Here is a 20,408-nt window from a genome sequence, read left to right as displayed (position 1 = left end):
ACAAAATTAAATAAAAGAGGTACTGGATACACCATGCATTGAAAGGATTAGTCAATTCTCTTTGCACAGCAGTGACCTTTGCATCCCCTCTATTAACGAGTGGGAAAGATTTAACTGCACTGCACGTGCCCTTGTATTTTCTGGCCATTATTTAAAACATGTCAAAATGAGTTCAGTAATTCTTCAGTCTTTTTTTAACCTCACCTGTTCCTCAATCAAGTATTTCAACCCTCATTTTTCCTTTTTCCTTTCCTCTCCTCTTCTCCTCCTTTCTCCTCTCCTCCTCTTTTCTCCTCTCTTCCTCTCCTCTTCTCCTCTCCTCCTCTCTCTTCCTCTTCTGTCCTCCATTCCTCTTCTCTCCTCCATTCCTCTCCTCTCCTCCATTCCTCTCCTCTCTCCCTCTTCTCTCCTCCCTTCCTCGTCTCTCGTCTCTCGTCTCTCGTCTCTCGTCCTCCCTCCCCCCTCCCCCTCCCCCTCCCCTTTCCCCTCCCCTTTCCCCTCCCCTTTCCTTTCCTTTATTTTTTCTCTTTTTTTTTCTTCCCTTCCTCTCTTCCTTTCTTCTTTCTCCCTTTATTAAACCAGAGCTACTTGAAGTTGTTATCCTGCGTAATTCTGTAGTAGTCTTGAAATTGCATACCACTGAAGTTCTGTAAAATAACTGTACTGCTTATCAACTAGGAAGTGAATATATACACTGATACTTTCCATGGAGATCACATTGTGTCCAGTATTTTGTGATTTAATCGCATACTGAATGTATGTGTGAATCTGTTAGATAAAAGTTGGATGGACACTTGATGAGGTAATATTTTACCCTCCACATCGTATTTCACTTAAGTGATAGTCAACATGCATTCCTAATTGGCAGTCAAATCAGAACTCTGTTGACTGTAGCTAAATGCATATTGCCTAATTGTGTAATTCACATAACTTCATGCAAAATTCAAGGTATAAATGCATTTCCTAAGGGTGGGCTCAGTGAGTATAAATCAATGACTTTTTTTTTTAATCTTGAAAAGTTCATTTATTCATTGGCCTGTGACTTCCTGGGTCAGTTAATTACTAGATTTCAGAGTTAATTAGGTTAATGGACACATAAGAACTATAACACATATGGAACCAATTATTTTAATGTTTTCTAAATATAGCTCGTTTTTGTTTTTCAAGGTTACGAATAACTTTTTCAAATCCTTGCTTGCATAAATCCATGTGATTTTCTTGTTTTGCCTTCAAGTTAATTTCTTAACTTATCTGTATTAAGGGACATTTAGTAAATATTTTTCTAATATGTTTATTTTTAAAATTTTAATTTAGAGGAGTATTTAATGAATTTCAAAATTCTTAAATCTAGTTTATATAGATTATTGAAACTCAATGTTCAAAGAATCATCAGGTATTGTTTAACTGACTTTCTCACTTAAAGGAAGAAACTTTCTTATAACACCCTGATTAGGCACTTAACTAATCTCAACCTCTTAGTTCATAAGAACCTACTCATTTTGGGAGAAGTCCATTATATTTATTGTAATCTCTAAAAGTTTTAAAGTTCTTTTTCATATTTAGTCAATGTCTGCCTGTCTGCATCTTCCCTCCAATGGTATAATTCTGTCATTGAGAATCCCAGAAATTAAGTCTAATATCTTTCAAATGACAACCTCTCAAATAATTGCGGTCAGTTATCATGTTCTCTCTCTGTTTGATCCTTCAAGCTAGACAACCCCAGTTTCTTTTGCTAAGCTGTAGAACACATACTTTTACAGAGCCTTCACAATTCTGGCTGCCCTTCCTTGAAAATTTTCCAGTTCAGTTAAGAGGCTTCCAAAATAGAACAACGTGCTCCACATGTAATATGAATAAGACAAAGTACACTGAGTCTGTGAACTTCATCATATGTCTATATAATTAAATTAACGTAAACTATTTCATATTAGTTATTTTATGGACTTAATGTAAAACTGGCTATTTGTAAGATAAAAATAAATAAAACACTTAGATATTTATCCTCCAAATTGCCAACAATCCTTGTAAAACTTCAGGACTCATTTAGGCATAGAAATGTTAGACTCTAATTTCAACATATTGAGATATTTTGAATCTTGATTTGGTTATACAACTCAGTCCTTTCTTCAACTTCATATTTATAAATTTGATAAAAAATTCTTTCGAGTCTTTAACCATGTATTTTGTATGACTAACCCTGCTAGGTGAAATACTATAAAAAATAAAGATTAGGCTGAGGTGGGCAGATCACTTGAGGTCAGGAGTTCAAGACCAACCTGGCTCAACATGGTAAAATGCTGTCTCTACTAAAAATACAAAAATTAGCCAGGTGTAGTGCACACCTGTAATCCCAGCTACTCAGGAGGCTAAGGCATGAGAATTGCTTGAACCTGGGAGGCAGAGGTTGTAGTGAGACTAGATCATGCCACTGAATTCTAGCCTGGGCAACACAGTGAATGAGACTCCATGTCAATAAGTAAATAAAGACTGATAAACTATACCTTATCTCCCCAACTCATCTTCCAAATTTTTCACTAATAGAGGCTTTCAGTCATGTACATAGAAACTCTTATAAAACACAGATGGAAATGCAGTATATGGGAAATAAAAAGTGTGGTGAAAATTCACAAGAGGAAAGTTAAGGGACAAATTTCCAAATGCTTTTGAAATACACGACCTCACTAATACTCACAACAAATACTTGAAGAAGATATTATTTCCATCTTACAAATATGAGAAAATAAGGCTGGGAGGGTTATATAGCTTGCTGGTAATTGCGTAGTTAGGAAGTGGTGAATTTAGGAGTTAAGCAGTGCTGTTCAACTAGAAAGCTAATGCTTAATCTACAGCACTGCTCTATTGGTGAAAGTTTTAAAAACCAGCAAGATTTTGATAAATAAGAATGAGAAAAAGAACACTCAAGACAAAGAAGATTGTAAAACAAAAGGAAGCATAATATGTATTCTAGTGATGGTGACATGTTTGAATACAAAGGAAAGTTGTGGGTCATGAGATCAGGAGATTAGAAACAGGTTTGTTTTTATCTAGAATAAGATCAGTGATCTACACATAGGAAGTTTCTGAGTCATTTCCTGGAAGTTGGGACCCAGAAGAACTGTTAGAAATTGCTGATATTAAATGATTAAATGTTAAACTCAGAAAGGGATACCAAGTCTGGTGGCAGTTCACTGAAGATCTCCATCAGGTTGACCCCAGAGAAGTTACTTCTTCACCTCCCTCTGTGTATACTTTACGATTCATAATTTGTAGGAAGAAAGATTTACTGATTGTTTTATGCATGTCATGTTTTATGTTTTTCTCTGGGATAAATAAGATAGATCACTAGAGGTGAGCCATGCAGAAGACTGATGGTACCGGGTTCATCTCACTGGGGCTTGTTGGACAGTGGGTGCAGTCCACCGAGCATAAGCTGAAGCAGGGTGAGGCATCGCCTCACCCAGGAAGTGCAAGGGGTCAGGAAATTACCTTTCCTACCCAAGGGAAGCAGTGACAGATGGCACCTGGAAAATCGGGTCACTCCTACCTAATGATGCACTTTTCCAATGATCTTAGCAAATGGCACACCAGGAGATTATATCCCGCACCTGGCTCAGAGGGTCCCAAGCCCATGGGGCCTCCCTCATTGCTAGCACAACAATCTGAGATTGAACTGCAAGGCGTCAGCGAGGCTGGGGGAGGGACGTCCACCATTGCTGAGGCTTGAGTAGGTAAACAAAGCGGCCAGGAAGCTCGAACTGGGTGGTGCTGACTGCAGCTCAAGGAGGTTTGCCTGCCTCTGTAGACTCCACTTCTGGGGGCAGGACATAGCCGGAAAAAAAGGCAGCAGAAACCTCTGCAGACTTCAATGTCCCTGTCTGACAGCTTTGAAGAGAATAGTTGTTCTCCCAGCACAGAGTTTGAGATCTGAGAACAGACAGACTGCCACCTCAAGTGGGTCCCTGATGCCCAAGTAGCTGGAAAGCACTAAACATGGAAAGGAAATGCCAAATTGTAAAGACCGTCAATGCTAGGAAGAAAGTGCATCAACTAATGAGCAAGATAACCAGCTAACATCATAATGACAGGATCAAATTCACACATAACAATATTAACCTTAAATGTAAATGGACTAAATGCTCCAATTAAAAGACACAGACGGGCAAATTGGATAAAGAGTCAAGACCCATCAGTGTGCTATATTCAGGAGACCCATTTCACGTGCAGAAACACATATAGGCTCAAAATAAAGGGATGGAGGAAGAGCTACCAAGCAAATGGAAAACAAAAAAAGGCAGGGGTTGCAATCCTAGTCGCTGATTAAACAGACTTTAAACCAACAAAGATCAAAAGAGACAAAGAAGGCCATTACATAATGGTAAAGGGATCAGTTCAACAAGAAGAGCTAACTATCCTAAATATATATGCACCTAATATAGGAACACCCAGATTCATAAAGCAAGTTCTTAGAGACCTACGAAGAGACTTAGACTCCCACACAATAATAATGGGAGACTTTAACACCCCATTTTCAACATTAGACAGATCAGCGGGACAGAAAGTTAACAAGGATATCCAGGAATTGAACTCAGCTCTGCACCAAGCAGACCTAATAGACATCTATAGAACTCTCCACCCCAAATCAACAGAATATACATTCTTCTCCACACCATATCACACTTATTCCAAAACTGACCACAGAGTTGGAAGTAAAGCACTCCTCAGAAAATGTAAAGGACAGAAATTATAACAAACTGTCTCTCAGACCACAGTGCAATCAAACTAGAACTCAGGACTAAGAAACTCAATCAAAACCCCTCAACTACATGGAAACTGAGCAACCTGCTCCTGAATGAGTACTGGGTACATAACGAAATGAAGGCAGAAATAAAGATGTTCTTTGAAACCAATGAGAACAAAGACACAACATACCAGAATCTCTGGGACACATTTAAAGCAGTGTGTAGAGGGAAATCTATAGCACTAAATGCCCACAAGAAAAGTAAGGAAAGATGTAAAATTGACACTCTAACATCACAATTAAAAGAACTAGAGAAGCAAGAGCAAACACATTTGAAAGCTAGCAGAAGGCAAGAAATAACTAAGATCAGAGCAGAAGGAGATAGAGACACAAAAAAAACCCTTCAAAAAATCAGTGAATCCAGGAGCTGGTTTTTGGAAAAGATCAACAAAATTGATAGACCACTAGCTAGACTAAGAAGAAAAGAGAGAAGAGTAAAATAGACACAATTAAAAAATGATAAAAGGGGATACCCCCACTGATCCCACAGAAATACAAACTACCATCAGAGAATACTATAAACACCTCTACACAAATAAACTAGAAAATCTAGAAGAAATGGATAAATTCCTGGACACATACACCCTTCCAGCACTAAACCAGGGAGTTTCATTATGTACCAAGTAGTCATTCAGGAGCAGGTTGTTCAGTTTCCATGTAGTTGAGTGGTTTCAAGTGAGTTTCTTAATCCTGAGTTCTCCTCTGATTGCACTGTGGTCTGAGAGACAGTGTTATAATTTCTGTTCTGAATAGACTAATAATAGGCTCTGAAACTGAGGCAACAATTAATAGCCTGCCAACCAAAAGAAGTCCAGGACCAAATGGAATCTACCAGAGGTATAAGGAGGAGCTGGTACCATTCCTTCTGAAACTATTCCAATCAATAGAAAAAGAGGGAATCCTCCTTAACTCATTTTATGAGGCCAACATCATCCTGATACCAAAGCCTAGCAGAGACAAACAAAAAAAGAGAATTTTAGACCAATATCCCTGATGAACATCAATGCAAAAATCCTCAGTAAAATACTAGCAAACCGAATCCAGCAGCACATCAAAAAGTTTATCCACCGTGATCAACGGGGCTTCATCCCTGGGATGCAAAGCTGGTTCAACGTATGTAAATCAATAAATGTAATCCAGCATATAGGCAGAACCAAAGACAAAAACCACATGATTATCTCAATAGATGCAGAAAAGGCCTTTGACAAAATTCAGCAGCACTTCATGCTAAAACCTCTCAATAAATTAGGTATTGATGGGAGGTATCTCAAAATAAGAGCTATTTATGACAAACTCACAGCCAATATCATACTGAATGGACAAAAACTGGAAGCATTGTCTTTGAAAATGCACAAGACAGGAATGTCCTCTTTCACCACTCCTATTCAACATAGTATTGGAAGTTCTATTCAGGGCAATCAGGCAGGAGAAAGAAATAAAGGGTATTCAATTAGGAAAAGAGGAAGTCAAATTGTCCCTGTTTGCAGATGACATGATTGTATATTTAGAAAAGCCCATCGTCTCAGCCCAAAATCTCATTAAGCTGATAAGCAACTTCCGCAAAGTCTCAGTATACAAAATTAATGTGCAAAAATCACAAGCATTCTCATACACCAATAACAAACGAACAGCCAAATCATGAGTGAACTCCCATTCACAATTGCTACAAAGAGAATAAAATACCTAGGAATCCAACTTACAAGGGAGGTGAAGGACCTCTTCAAGGAGAACTACAAACCATTGCTCAATGAAATAAAAGAGGACACAAACAAATGGAAGAACATTCCATGCTCATGGATAGGAAGAATCAATACCATGAAAATGACCATACTGCCCAAGGTAATTTATAGATTCAATGCCATCCCCATCAAGCTACCAATGACTTTGTTCACAGAATTGGAAAAAACTGCTTTAAAGTTCATATGGAACCAAAAAAGAGCCTGCATTGCCAAGACAATCCTAAGCCAAAAGAACAAAGCTGGAGGCATCACGCTACCTGACTTCAAACTATACTACAAGGTTACAGTAACCAAAACAGCATGGGACTGGTACCAAAACAGAGATGTAGACCAACGGAACAGAACAGAGCTCTCAGAAACAATACCACACATCTACAACCATCTGATCTTTGACAAACACTGACAAAAACAAGAAATGGGGAAAGGATTCCCTATTTAATAAATGGTGCTGGGGAAAACTGGCTAGCAATATGTAGAAAGCTGAAACTAGATCCCTTCCTTACACCTTATAAAAATTAATTCAGGATGGATTAAAGACTTAAATGTTAGACGAAAAACCATAAAAACCCTAGAAGAAAACCTAGGCGATACCATTCAGGACATAGGCATGGGCAAGGACTTCATGTCTAAAACACCAAAAGCAATGGAAACAAAAGCCAACATAGAGAAATGGGATCTAGTTAAACTTAAGAGCTTCTGCACAGCAAAAGAAACTACCATCAGAGTGAACAGGCAACCTACAGAATGGGAGAAAATTTTTGCAATCTACCCATCTGACAAAGGGCTAATATCCAGAATCTACAAAGAACTTAAACAAATTTACAAGAAAAAATCAAACAACCCCATCAAAAAGTGGGCAAAGGATATGAACAGACACTTCTCAAAAGAAGATATTTATGCAGCCAACAGACACATGAAAAAATGCTCATCATCACTGGCCATCAGAGAAATGCAAATCAAAACCACAATGAGATACCATCTCACACCAGTTAGAATGGCAATCATTAAAAAGTCAGGAAACAACAGGTGCTGGAGAGGATGTGGATAAATGGAAACACTTTTACACTGTTGGTGGGAGTGTAAACTAGTTCAACCATTGTGGAAGACAGTGTGGCAATTCCTCAAGGATCTAGAACTAGAAATACCATTTGACCCAGCCATCCCATTGCTGGGTATATACCCAAAGGATTGTAAATCATGCTGCTATAAAGACACATGCACACGTATGTTTATTGTGGCACTATTCACAATAGCAAAGACTTGGAACCAACCCAAATGTCCATCAATGATAGACTGGATTAAGGAAATGTAAATGTGGCACATATACACCATGGAATACTATGCAACCATAAAAATAGGTGAGTTCATGTCCTTTGTAGGGACATGGATGAAGCTGGAAACCATCATTCTCAGAAACTATTGCAAGGACAGAAAACCAAACACCACATGTTCTTACTTATAGGTGGGAACTGAACAATGAAAACACTTGGACACAGGAAGGGGAACATCATACACTGGGGCCTGTGGCGGGGTGGGGGGATGGGGAGGGATAGCATTAGGAGATATACCTAATGTAAATGACAAGTTAATGGGTGCAGCACACCAACATGGCACATGTATACGTATGTAACAAACCTGCATGTTGTGCACATGTACCCTATAACTTAAAGTATAATAACAAGATCACATTCTGGTGATGGAGACAGAGATGGAGGAAGACTACTGATTTAAATACAACATGGTATGCGTTATAAAGTATTTATGCCCAGGATGCTAGGGAAGAGCTAAATTCAGTTACATGTAAACTGTGTTTTGAAAGATTATTAAAGTAGTTCAGGAGCAAAAGGAGTTGAACCATCTAGTAATGGTGGACAAAAGATGCAAAAGCGCACTGTGGTGAAAGAGCATAGTGGAACAAGGAAACTATTTGGAATGTGGTGTTACTTTTATATGAATTAGGAAGGGAAGGGTAGAAGGAGGTCTGAAGAGGGCAAGAGTCTGAAGAGCTAAGCAAAGGTCAGACCAGAAGGCCTTGGGTGGCATGCTTAGGACCTTAGATTTTGTCCTGACATATATATATATATGTGTGTGTGTGTGTGTGTATGTGTGTATATAGATCTCACATATATAATGTGTATACACGGACTATGTGAAATATACCCCCCACACACACACACATATAACTTAATACAACAGTGTTCAATACTGGATGCTGGAGTGAGAAACTAGAGATTGTCAGGCCAGTGAAGAATGTACTGTGGCTAGACATATCTGCTTATAAGAAACAAAGTCTAATTTGAGTAATCAGGGGCTTATTACATGGATATACATGTAAGAACAGGAACTGTAATTGATACTATGGTAGACCTCGATGGCAAAAATTGCCAGGGCTTCACTGAAATGCTTCACTTAATAACTCAACTTTTCTTCAGTGTTTTGTTCGATGTATATCTCAGTATGCCTATTCTTTTCTCCAGAGGTTTTATCAACTTCTATTCTCTTTACCCACTGCCTCATGATTTCTCCATTTTTGTAACATTGGTCTACTCAAAGCTTTAGCTAAGTAATAGTCCATCATGCCATCTTAGGTTTTTTTCTATATTGATAATCTTTTAGGTTTTGCTTCTATGGCTGATATGGTTTGGCTGTGTCCCCACCAAAATCTCATCTTGAACTATAGTTCCTATAATCCCCACATGTCTTGGGAGGGATCTAGTGAGAGGTAATTGAATCATGGGTGTGAGTTTTCTGGTGCTGTTCTCATGATAGAAAATAAGTCTCACGAGATACGATGGTTTTACAAAGGCAAGTTCCCCTGAACACACACACTCTTGCCTGCCACCATATAAGACGTCCCTATGCTTTTCTTTCATCTTCCTCCATGATTGTGAGGCCTCCCCAGCCATGTGGAACTGTGAGTCAATCAAGCTCTTTCCTTTATAAATTATCCAGTCTCAAGTATGTCTTTATTAGCAGCATGAGAATAGACTAATTTATAAAGGAAAGAGGTAATTGAATTGTGAGGGTGGGTTTTTCCTGTGCTGTTTTTGTGATAATGAATAAGTCTTGGAGATCTCATGGTTTCATAAAGCTCAGTTCCCCTGGACTGCTCTCTTGCCTGCCACCATGTAAGACAAATCTTTGCTCTTCCTTCACCTTCCACCATGATTGTGAGACCTCCCCAGCCATCTGGAACTGTGAGTCCATTAAACCTCTTTTTCTTTATAATTACCCAGTCTCTGATATTTCTTCACAGCAGTATGAATATGGACTAATACAATAGCTTACTGACTGATTCTCTTCATATTCTTCAATTCCTTTACAATGATAATCTGGATGAGTGAGTTTGAATATGGCTTTTCATGTAAAACCCCCTTATGTGTATGTGTGTGGCAATTTTTGCACTGAGGTTGTATACTCCCACTAAGTCAAATCAACTATAGTCAGAGGAAACAAGATCATGTATATCACTACACTGAGCTTCGCCTTTATAAGAACAGCTTGCTTTAGAAAAAGTGATAGATATAATAAATGTAATTAACTCCTTTCTTATAAAATGTACCATGATAATGTATACAGTGTGAGAAAGTAAAGGCACTTTTAGGGAAGTGGCAATGGAGATGTGGTCAATAACTATTTAAAATATCATTCTGTAGGTCTTTAATTAGTTGGATTATGAGAGAAAAAAAACACAAAGGTTCCAATGATTCTGAAGGGGTTGATTTATTTGATGGTAGGCAAAAAAATTGAGATGGGAAAGGATGAGAAGATAAAACTTTTATGACTGGGTAGGGGGAAAATTAGGGATATCGTTTTGAACACATTAAACTTGAGTTGCCTGTAGGTTATCTAGAGGGATAAATGATGTCCAACTCTTCCAGGAAATCAGTCCTAAAGACAGAATGTTGAGTGCCTGCATAGATCAAATAGTTTCTCAAACTAGAAATGTGAATGACATTGGCATTGGAGAAGAAAAGTTATGCAAATTTAAAAGCAATAACATCAGAAAAGCAGACAGATAAGGAATACAATACAGGACCAGCAAAGGAGCTTTGAGGAATATTAAAAACATTAAAAACAATGAAAAAGCATGGTGTCAAAAGAAAACTAAAAGAGTCTTAAGAACTTTTCTCAACAGTGCCAAAGCAGCAAAAAGTCAAGTAAGATAGCTTGAAAGTGTCTATTTTACTTAGCAATTAAATGTCCTTGATAGTGTTAGCAGAGTTTTAGAGATGTGCTGGGGTCAGAGCAAGATTATTGCTCAGAGCAAGGTAGAAGGTGTAAGAACTTAAATGTGGACTACTCTTTTGAGATTCTTGATGAAAACCAAAAAGGACAATAATGAGATAAGAATATGCCATCAAACCGTATTACTTTTTATTTTGCATTTTTTCTTTTGGGTGAGTGAAATTTGGAAATATGTATATGCTGAAAGGGGAGATCCAGATATTGAGTACAACTCAAGTGATCAAACCTAGGAGACAAAAGGGAAAAAGTGAGAACTGGAAAGGTGAAAGGTTTTGGAGGGAAGAAAGGGCTACGAAGCAGAGAAGAAAGGAGAACCAATATGAAGATATATTAATCAGGTTGGCTATGCTGTGGGTGAATAATGCCTCAATTTTGTGAAAGTGTGAGACACTGTATGAAATGCCTCTCAGGGCCACCTGTGAGCCTTTTCTCATTGGTTCCTATTGACCAGTGGTCAATGTTTTGCCTCATACAGGTTAATCCTCTGAAATTTTGGGTTGTATCTGTTTGGGTGACAAATCAATCATTACAGCATCCCACAAGGTGAAGACCACAGAAAAATTCTAGTGTGAGAGATGGGAGTGTGTGCTATAGACCCAAAGGAATGAACACATGCCCATACAGAGTTGGTCATTGCAGACATAGCTGAAAGGAAAAACAGATGAAGTCAAGAGCATCTGAAGTCATGCATTATGAATATAGGATAAAGAAAGACAGACAGTGGAATTAGATGTTAAAGTCATTGATGACCATGTTCATACAGTCTAAATCTATCTTATCACTAAGAATTATGTAAGAAATAACAGAGGATTTCTTGTCAAAAGCTAATTAAGTATTCTCCAGTATTCATGGGACTACGCACTAGTAACTCTATTAAAATGAAAATATTGTTAACTTACTGTGACTTATTCTTTCAGACATCCCTGATTCTTATTAATGACTTCCTTATATTCTTAGTGTACACAAATACTGTACATTTGCCTAATAACTATATCACATTTTTTCACCAAATCATAATAAGTATAGTGGCCTATAATTCTTAGAATCCTCAGTTTCCCCCTTGTTTTTAAAATATTAGACATCTGCACATATATATATACACACACACATATATGTATCTCCCATTCCTTGTGATTATTCATAGATTATTAGCAGTAGTTTGCAATAACCTTGCTAATTCTAAGCCTCCTGGAAGTTTTCCTGGATCTGAAAAATAAACTTACTTAAGATCCTTAGGTATTTTCTGTCTATCTTCCTACATATCCTGGTGTCCTATGGTCTCTTAGACATTTTTGTGGACTACATATTGTAAAATAAATACTAGCATCTGAATTAGAACAGAGAATGTCTTCTTTTTAATTTGGATTCTAAATTGGTTTTTACTTTCTTAGTTCTTATGAAAATATATATTAATTTTCTTGGGTTAAAACACATGTTTTCCAACTAAACTTGTACCCATGAATGCCATTTTAATACATCCATATTGGTTGTATATGTTAGTAAAAATATATAAGCAAAAAATATAAAGAATAATGTTAAAATATCCTGAAACTTTGCTGAAGTTATCAGCTGAAGGAGCTTTTGTGCCAAGACTCTGGAGTTTTCTAAATATAGAATCATGTTGCCTGCAAACAGGGATAGTTGACTTCCTCTCTTCCTATTTGGATGCCCTTTATTTATTTTTCTTGTCTGATTGCTCTGGCCAGGACTTCTAATACTATGTTGAATAGAAATGGTTAGAGAGAGTATCCTTGTCTTGTGCCAATTTTCAAGGAAAATGCTTCCAGCTTTTTCCCATTCAGTATGATGTTGGCTGTGAGTTTGCCATAGATGGCTCTTATTTTAATGTGTGTTCCTTTGATACCTAGTTTATTGAGAGTTTTAACACGAAGGAATGTTGAATTCTATTGAAAGCCTTTTCTGTATCTATTGAGATAATCACATGTGAGTTTTTGTTTTTTGTTTTTTGTTTTTGTTTTTGTTTTTTGTCTTTTTCTCTTTTTCTCTGTTTATGTGATAAATCACATTTATGGATTTGTGTATGTTGAACTAACCTCCATCCTGAGGATGAAGCCTATTTGATTGTGGTGGATAAGCTTTTGGTGTGCTGCTGGATTTGGCTTGCAAGTATTTTGTTGAGAGTTTTTGCATAATATTTATCAAGAATACTGGCCTGAAGAGGTTTTTCTTTGTTTTTCTTATGTCTCTGCCAGGTTTTGGCATTAGGATGATGCTTGCCTCATAGGATGAGTTAGGGAGTAGTCCCTCCTCAATTTTTTGAAATGTTTCAGTAGGGATGGTACCAGCTCTTTGTACATCTAGTAGAATTTGGCTGTGAATCCATCTGGTCCTCGGCATTTTTTGGTTGGTAGGCTGTTCATTACCTAATCTATTCTGGAGCTCGTTATTGGTCTGTTCAGGAAATTAATTTTTCCCTGATTTAGTCTTGGGAGGATGTATGTGTCCAGGAATTTGTCCATCTCTTCTAGGCTTTCTAGTTTGTGTGCATAGAGGTTAATATAATAAATAATGTAATTTTATCACAAAAATTCTCATTCTGATGTCTTCCTCAGACTCTTCAAGACCTAAACTTTAAAATGACTATCCTTAGGCGGGCATGGTGGCACACTCCTGTAGTCCCAGCAACTCCAGAGGCTCAGGCAGGAGCATTGTTCAAACCTGGGAGGTGGGGGTTGCAGTGAGCCGAGATCGCGCCACTGCACCCTAGCCTTGGCACCAGAGTGAAACTCCGTCTCAACAAATAAAAACAAATAAATAAATACATAAATAATAAAATGACTATCTTCCAATGGCTAATTTGATAAGTTACACTAGCCAGGTTGTCTATTAATGTCAGACCTGCTCTCTTTTCTGAGATAGCTAATGAGTATAGATTTACTTTATGTTTAAAGAGGTCAAGTTCACCCAAGCTCATTGTAGAAGAAGCCAAGCAATGTAAAGAAGGAAGGGGGAGGTGAGCTACAATAAAATACTACGTTGTGTATTGAAATCCAACTGGCATCGGCTGGCCATACCCACAATGGGTGTTGAAGTGTGTCCATCTATCCATTCTTCGAGAAGAGACTATGACCACATGAGGACCACTGGATTTCTGAGACACAGGTTTTAAAAAGTACATCTTGGTTCACATGACTGCAAATTACGATAAGTTTTTAAATGATGCTTTAAGTTTAAATTCATATTCCAGAGCAGACACAGCAGTCAGCATGTTTTACAATGTAAGCATTTAGGTACTAGCCAGTTTAGATTTATTACTCATCCCATTGTCTGCTGAAAAGACTGAGATAATTGATGAAGCTATTTGATTAGCAGTGCCACATATTGAGGGCTCTTCCAAAGCCTCTTTTTGTTTTTATTTTATTTATTTTTTGGAGATGGAGTCTCACCCTGTCGCCCAGGCTGGAGTGCAATGGTGTGGTCTTGACTCACTGTAACCTCTGCCTCCCAGGATCAAGCAATTCTCCTGCCTCCGCCTCTCAAGTAGCTGGGACTGCAGGTGCATGCCACCACACCTGGATAATTTTTGTATTTCTAGTAGAGACAGGCTTTCACTGTGTCAAAGCCTTTATTTATCACAATTTAAAAATCATTCTCTAATTTAGCAGCAATATTAAGAGAGCTCTTTCATTCAGTCCAATTACCTGGAAGCACACTCATTTTTTTTTTTTTTAAAGGGGTTACTCTTTAGGGATGAAATAGATTATCAGCTTTTGAACCAATTTAAGTAGAATCTCCAGAAACAAATCCAGGACAAATAATTATTGGCAGTTCACAGAAGCATTCTGTGCCCACTGCTCTGCTGGATTCCGTTAAAGTCAGCTTGCTTGTCTTAATGGGAAACACCTGTGGTCCGCAACGTACGAAGACAAATCAAACTAACTGTGCTTTGAGACACTCAAACTAAATTATGGAAATAAAAATCTCCTTGTCTCAGCATCACCAATGTCCCTTTCTCCCTTGAAACAGATATTAAAGAGAGGCTGTTTTGAAAGCATTTATTTCCCTGAAGCATTCCAGTACTCTCAACATTGTCAATGAACACATCAGACAGAAGACAAGTCCCCCAGATTCCATGGCTATTATTTCAGTGGCACATTAAATAATTTTAAAAGAGCAAGCTTGTAAAAAATAAATGCAAGTTCTTTTCATCTCAAAGTTGAGGAATTATTGGTATTTCAGGGAGGCATAGACATTATTTTCTCTTCCACTTATTACAGGTAAGATGTTTTAGATAATATGACTAAGAATAAAGGATGTGTTTACCTTTTTGTTTTTGAAATAGCTAGAGAAGAGGTAGAGTTGGGCATGTAATCTGATGAAAGGGTGATATCTGTAAGATATCTTATAATAAGTGTGATCATAATGATACATTTCTGCATTAATGGCTGCTCAGAGGAAACTCCAAGGATTAAAAGGATGTCTTTGAAAAACTATATATAGAACCACAACAAAAGAAGAGGTTGATTTGTTGGGGCAGAAACGATGCTATTTTTAGCCTAAAGGTAGATTTTCTATTTTGCTTTCACATTCGCCTGGAAGAAGAATAGCCTTCAAATTGGACATTGTAGAATATAATTTATTTAGAGCAGAAACATTTCCCTGAGGCTGTAAAATTTGCAGGATACTAGAAAGGAATTATGGAAACCAGAATTTGATTATTTTTTTGGATTGGCATGAGAAAAAGGAAAGAAGGAGGGACCCTCTTACCTGAAGCAAGGTTTATGAACTCAAATGCCCATGGACGAAGGTGGAGATGGTGGCTGGCATATAATACAAATGAAGCCATCTAAGTATCTGAAAAATCTTTTCCCCAGGTTTTTTTCTCATGAGTCATAGGATCATACTGTTTTATCCCTTTCTTTCTTTTGATAGGGATTTTGATAGGGATATTGGTACTTTACAATATGTAAAGCAAGAAATAATAAATATGTAGTCTAAGTGCTAAAAAATTAAGGATATTTTGGCATCATGGCAAACTGAAGAACACATATGTTGTCTAATTGAAGCAATCTAGATAACGACCACCACTTAGGTATGTAGCCCAGTGTTGCCCTGTCTTCCAGCTTTACAAAAGAAAAAGGAGGTTGGGAGGCCAAGGTGGGCGGATCACTTGAGGTCAGGAGTTCGGAACCAGCCTGGCCAACATGGTGAAACCCTGTCTCTACTAAAAATACAAAAATTAGCCAGATGTGGTGGCAGGCGCCTGTGGTCCCAGCTACTAGGGAGGTTGAAGCAGGAGAATCACTTAAACCTGGGAAGGGGAGGTTTCAGTGAGCCGAGATCATGCCACTGTGCTCCAGCTTGGGCAACAGAGTGAAACTCTGTCTCAAAAAAAAAAAAAAAAAAAGAAACTGGAAATCCAGATTTAATGAGGAGTTTTATGATTTTTAAGTGTTGTCAATTTGCTTATTCATTACTTTTAAGTTCATATTGTGAAAAAGATTAATCTTCAAATATCTATTCATCTAGCTTCAAACAGCTCTATTTGTTTCCTTATTTTTTTCATAGCACAAAATTAGTGAACATCTTTGTGGGCTAGATAATTTCTGTTGGTGACTGCTTTCTCCCAACAAGCAATGGGTTATTGAGATTGGGTTATGAAACTAAATGGGGTAGAGCGGAAATTAAAAAATAAAGGAGGTCTATATGAGATCCTCCAAAAACCTGGCAACTATCCACTTGAGAAACTTATAGAAGACCTGGATTGTAAAGACTTGCTCATTAGGTAGTGCAAAGAAACACAGTAGTTAGAATAAGAACAGAGTCTAATATCCCCCCTTTTCTTGAATATGTTCAGCTTTTATGAAATCAGTTAAATCTCATTACTAAAGAACTATTTAAATATTATTGGAGATTTCATGTGCTTTCACGTTGGAGAATGGCAAATGATGCCAGATGTAGAATAGGTAAAACAGGTATACCCTCCATCCTTGATGATTAAAGGGTAGTAGTGGAAACCCTCTGTAGACTTCTAAGCTCCCAAGAGTACATGAATTCAGGTTCAACTGAATATGCTATACTTCTTTTACACTTCCTACACTCCAGAACATATTTGGAGAGAAATAAACAAAATGCCAGAAGGGAGGATTGTTCTCAAGAAGAAGAATGTGTTGGGCTGTTCTGTTTATAATATAAAATGCGCGTGTGTGTCCCCCTTTTCATCATGAATGAGTGAGGCCCATTCTGTAGCATGACTTGACATGGTTTAATAAGTTGCTCCCAGTGACACTGAAGGAAACTGACTTATACATCTGTCCTAGAAAATCTGTATTAGTATTTCTGATATATTTCCTGAAATAATCATGTTGGGTCAAAGATTACACACACTTAATTCTAATGGGTAATAAATAAAACAGCATCGAAAGAGACAGTGACATTCCCTCTCTGGTGGCCAACAGTAGATATTATCTACATATTAAATATTTGCCATACTAATGCCTTAAAATGGCATTTTACTGTTTTGGTTTCCAATGAAGTTAAGTATCATTTTCTTGTAAAGTTAATTATTAGACAGTTTGTAAGAATTAGGAAATTATATAGTTCTCATTAGGAACTAATCTTCATTTAACTTTTGTGGTGAGATCACTTTAAAAAAATCAAGAAAATGTCAACAATGTTTCCAAGCACTGAAAAAAAAAGTTTACAGCATTTATGTTGAATTTAATAATAATGATCTGTGACTTGAATGATAACATATTTTAGTGGATAGGCAGCTGCTAGAAAAAAACCAAAATGCCCCGTAGTCTAGTGATTACAAGAGCCTAGCAAAATGGCAATACCGGTAATTTGGTTTTTATTTTACACAGTGTTAAAAAATAAGTTCTTCAATGTTTATTTTAAAATATTGAAAGACATTTAAAACATTTTACTGAGCACTAAAATATAAAGTAAAACAATGGATATTACATAATGTGTTCTCATTTAAAGCGATTTTAGTAGATAAAATTTATAGAAATTTATTATTGAAAACACACTGATCACCTCATAAAAACAGACCAAATTAATTAACCATAAAAATTGAAAACTAAATATTACTTGACTTTATGTTAAAAGCCCTCTTTCAATGTACAAAGTACATCAGTGGTGTTACCAGTGATTCCCAAGTACACTTTTGGGCAAATTTTCTCATTCTGCTGATAAACTCATTTCTGAGTCTATATTAGCCTGAGGAAGGTAAGGAGATATTTATGAGCTAACTTCATATAGTTTCTTCTGATGTCTTCATCTTTAAATAATTCCATCTCTTATTTGATAACACCGAGAAATTTTTTTGGAAAAACTTACTCCTTTTGGCAGGGACGGATAGTGAACCACAGGTTTGGTTTGAAAGAAACTGTTTCTAGTTTGTCTCAATCTTCTTTAGTGTCATGATGTATATGTGAAAATTCAGATGCAGAGTTCCCTGAATCATCTTCAAGATTGTCATGTTCATATTCCGCTTGTTCAAAAAGTCTTTGAAACAGAGTAAGATTTATACTTGGCATATGAGCTTTGCTTTGTTTATTGTAATTTGCTTCCTCTTCTTGAGGATTTTGAGGTATATTGAATACAAAATTTTAATGCAGTGTATAAATCTCTGAGGATGTGGAAAGAGATAAATGATTCTATTTTTGGATTTTACAAATCAAAAAAATGAAAGTTTTGCATCTACTGATATCTACAAGCATCATTTTCTATGTTTTAGAATATCTGGACTTCTGTATTGTAGATGGGTATAACACTGGATAGTGGGCTTAGTTGTTATGGCAGATGATGCTTTGTCCTGTCCTGGGCAACATTAAGAAAAAATCAGTCTCTCATAAGAACTTTATAAGCTGCTATAATTGAAAGCTACTTGCTGAAAGTTGTGATAACATAAAGTTGGGACAGGGAACAACTACATTTAATGTTTCTGAAATGAGATTTAACGTTTACCTCTATAGGTTAGCATTTAAGTTCCAAACCAAGATGAAGTAGGGTAAGTATAAATGTAAATAATCAGGTATTTGAGTTAAAAAATATTAGTTTCAGAGTGCATAATGACGTTAGCAACTAACACTAAAAAACTGAGTGAGCTACAAAGGAATAAAACAAATCCAACAACTATTTAGTTAATGGAATATCATAGCCAATTGTAGAGTCACAAAATGTTATTGTTTTCTTCAGTGATCAGATTGCATCACCTTAACTGTTTTAAGGTGTCATTGCTGACAGCAACATACACAGACTGGCCACTTCCTGGACAGCCAGTCTATGAAAGGTGTTAAAAATCCATTTTTTGGAAATAGTCAGAAATATGGTTCTAGTTAACTCTGGTTTGCACCAGTAACTGCTAACATAACTGTCAAAATAGGAAAATGATCCAGTTCCAGAGCATTTAAGAAATCTCTTGTTTGGAATCTGGACATGTGAAAGGAAAAAGTCATTTATAATCTCCCATTGCTTTCTAAGACTGGTGTGCTTTACCAACTATAGGGTCTTTTGTTTGCTGAACACTCATACAAAATCGTCATCTTTATCCTAATGGCGTCTGGCAACTCTTAAAAATAGTAGTGGGTTGGGGGTATAGGGTGTTGGAGAGTGAAGCAAGACAGAACTAAATTGCTTTGACTAAAAAAGGGAGAGGGGTTTAGGAGGTAGAGGACAGGAATGAAAAATCAAGCAAAAAAAAAAAAAAAAAAAGAGTCAATGGCTAAAAAGCTAAAAGGGTGACCAGGGTAGGGGCAGAGGAGGTTGATAGAGAACTGGCATAGCAAGGCTAAGAGAAGACTTGTCTAATTGGGGATTTTGGAAGAAAATGCTCTGGTGTATTCAACTTATGCTCTCTTTCATTCTAACAAGTACGTATTTGGAAATTTCAACAGTTTTTGGCAAGTGAAGGTTATTTTGGGGAGAACCCAAAGAAGAGGATAAGGGAACAATTGATATATATTATTTCCAAATGTCAAAAATATAGTTTATATTAATTGGCAATATATTTCCGCCTGTCTCACTAAATAACTGTTAATCAATTCTGAAAAAAATCAGGTGACAAATTATAGATGTGCCTGGAGCAATTTGTACTGATGGTCACATTGTAACAAGTAGAATATTGATAAACTAGATTACTTTTAAAGGAGGGCTGCCCCAATAGTGGAGGGTCTTGAAATTAGGGTAGATGAGGATGTACTATAGTGAAACATGATAGTATAAGGATAAGAATTGAAGGTGTATATTCAGGATAAGGAGAGAGAGAGAGAGTCCACACTGGCTTTGTGTTACGCTGTATTGCAACAGAACCAAGAACAAAAAAGGTTAGTGATAGGAGAGTTAGACTGACTTTAATATAAGAAGGAACTTTCTAATAATAGTAGTTACTTTGGGAAGTCACTGATACCATTCAAGCAAATATTGGGTATTCATTTCTGAATTGTTATATTAGATCTATATATCTCATCTGCATAGCCTCTACAGTTAGTAGAGGTGGAATTCTACAATTATACCTTTGATTGGTTGTTCTTTCATCAAGTAGTGAGTTTGGCCAGTTCCTTCAAACTATGGTTCAATTCAGAGAAAATAAATAATGTATCATTGGGTTCTCTAAAGTAAAAAAAAAAAAAAAAAAAAAAAAAAAAAAGTCTCAC

This window comes from Theropithecus gelada, chromosome 1, assembly GCF_003255815.1.
Source record: "Theropithecus gelada isolate Dixy chromosome 1, Tgel_1.0, whole genome shotgun sequence".
Classification (NCBI taxonomy): Eukaryota; Metazoa; Chordata; class Mammalia; order Primates; family Cercopithecidae; genus Theropithecus; species Theropithecus gelada.
Note: the sequence above shows the minus strand (reverse complement) of the source record.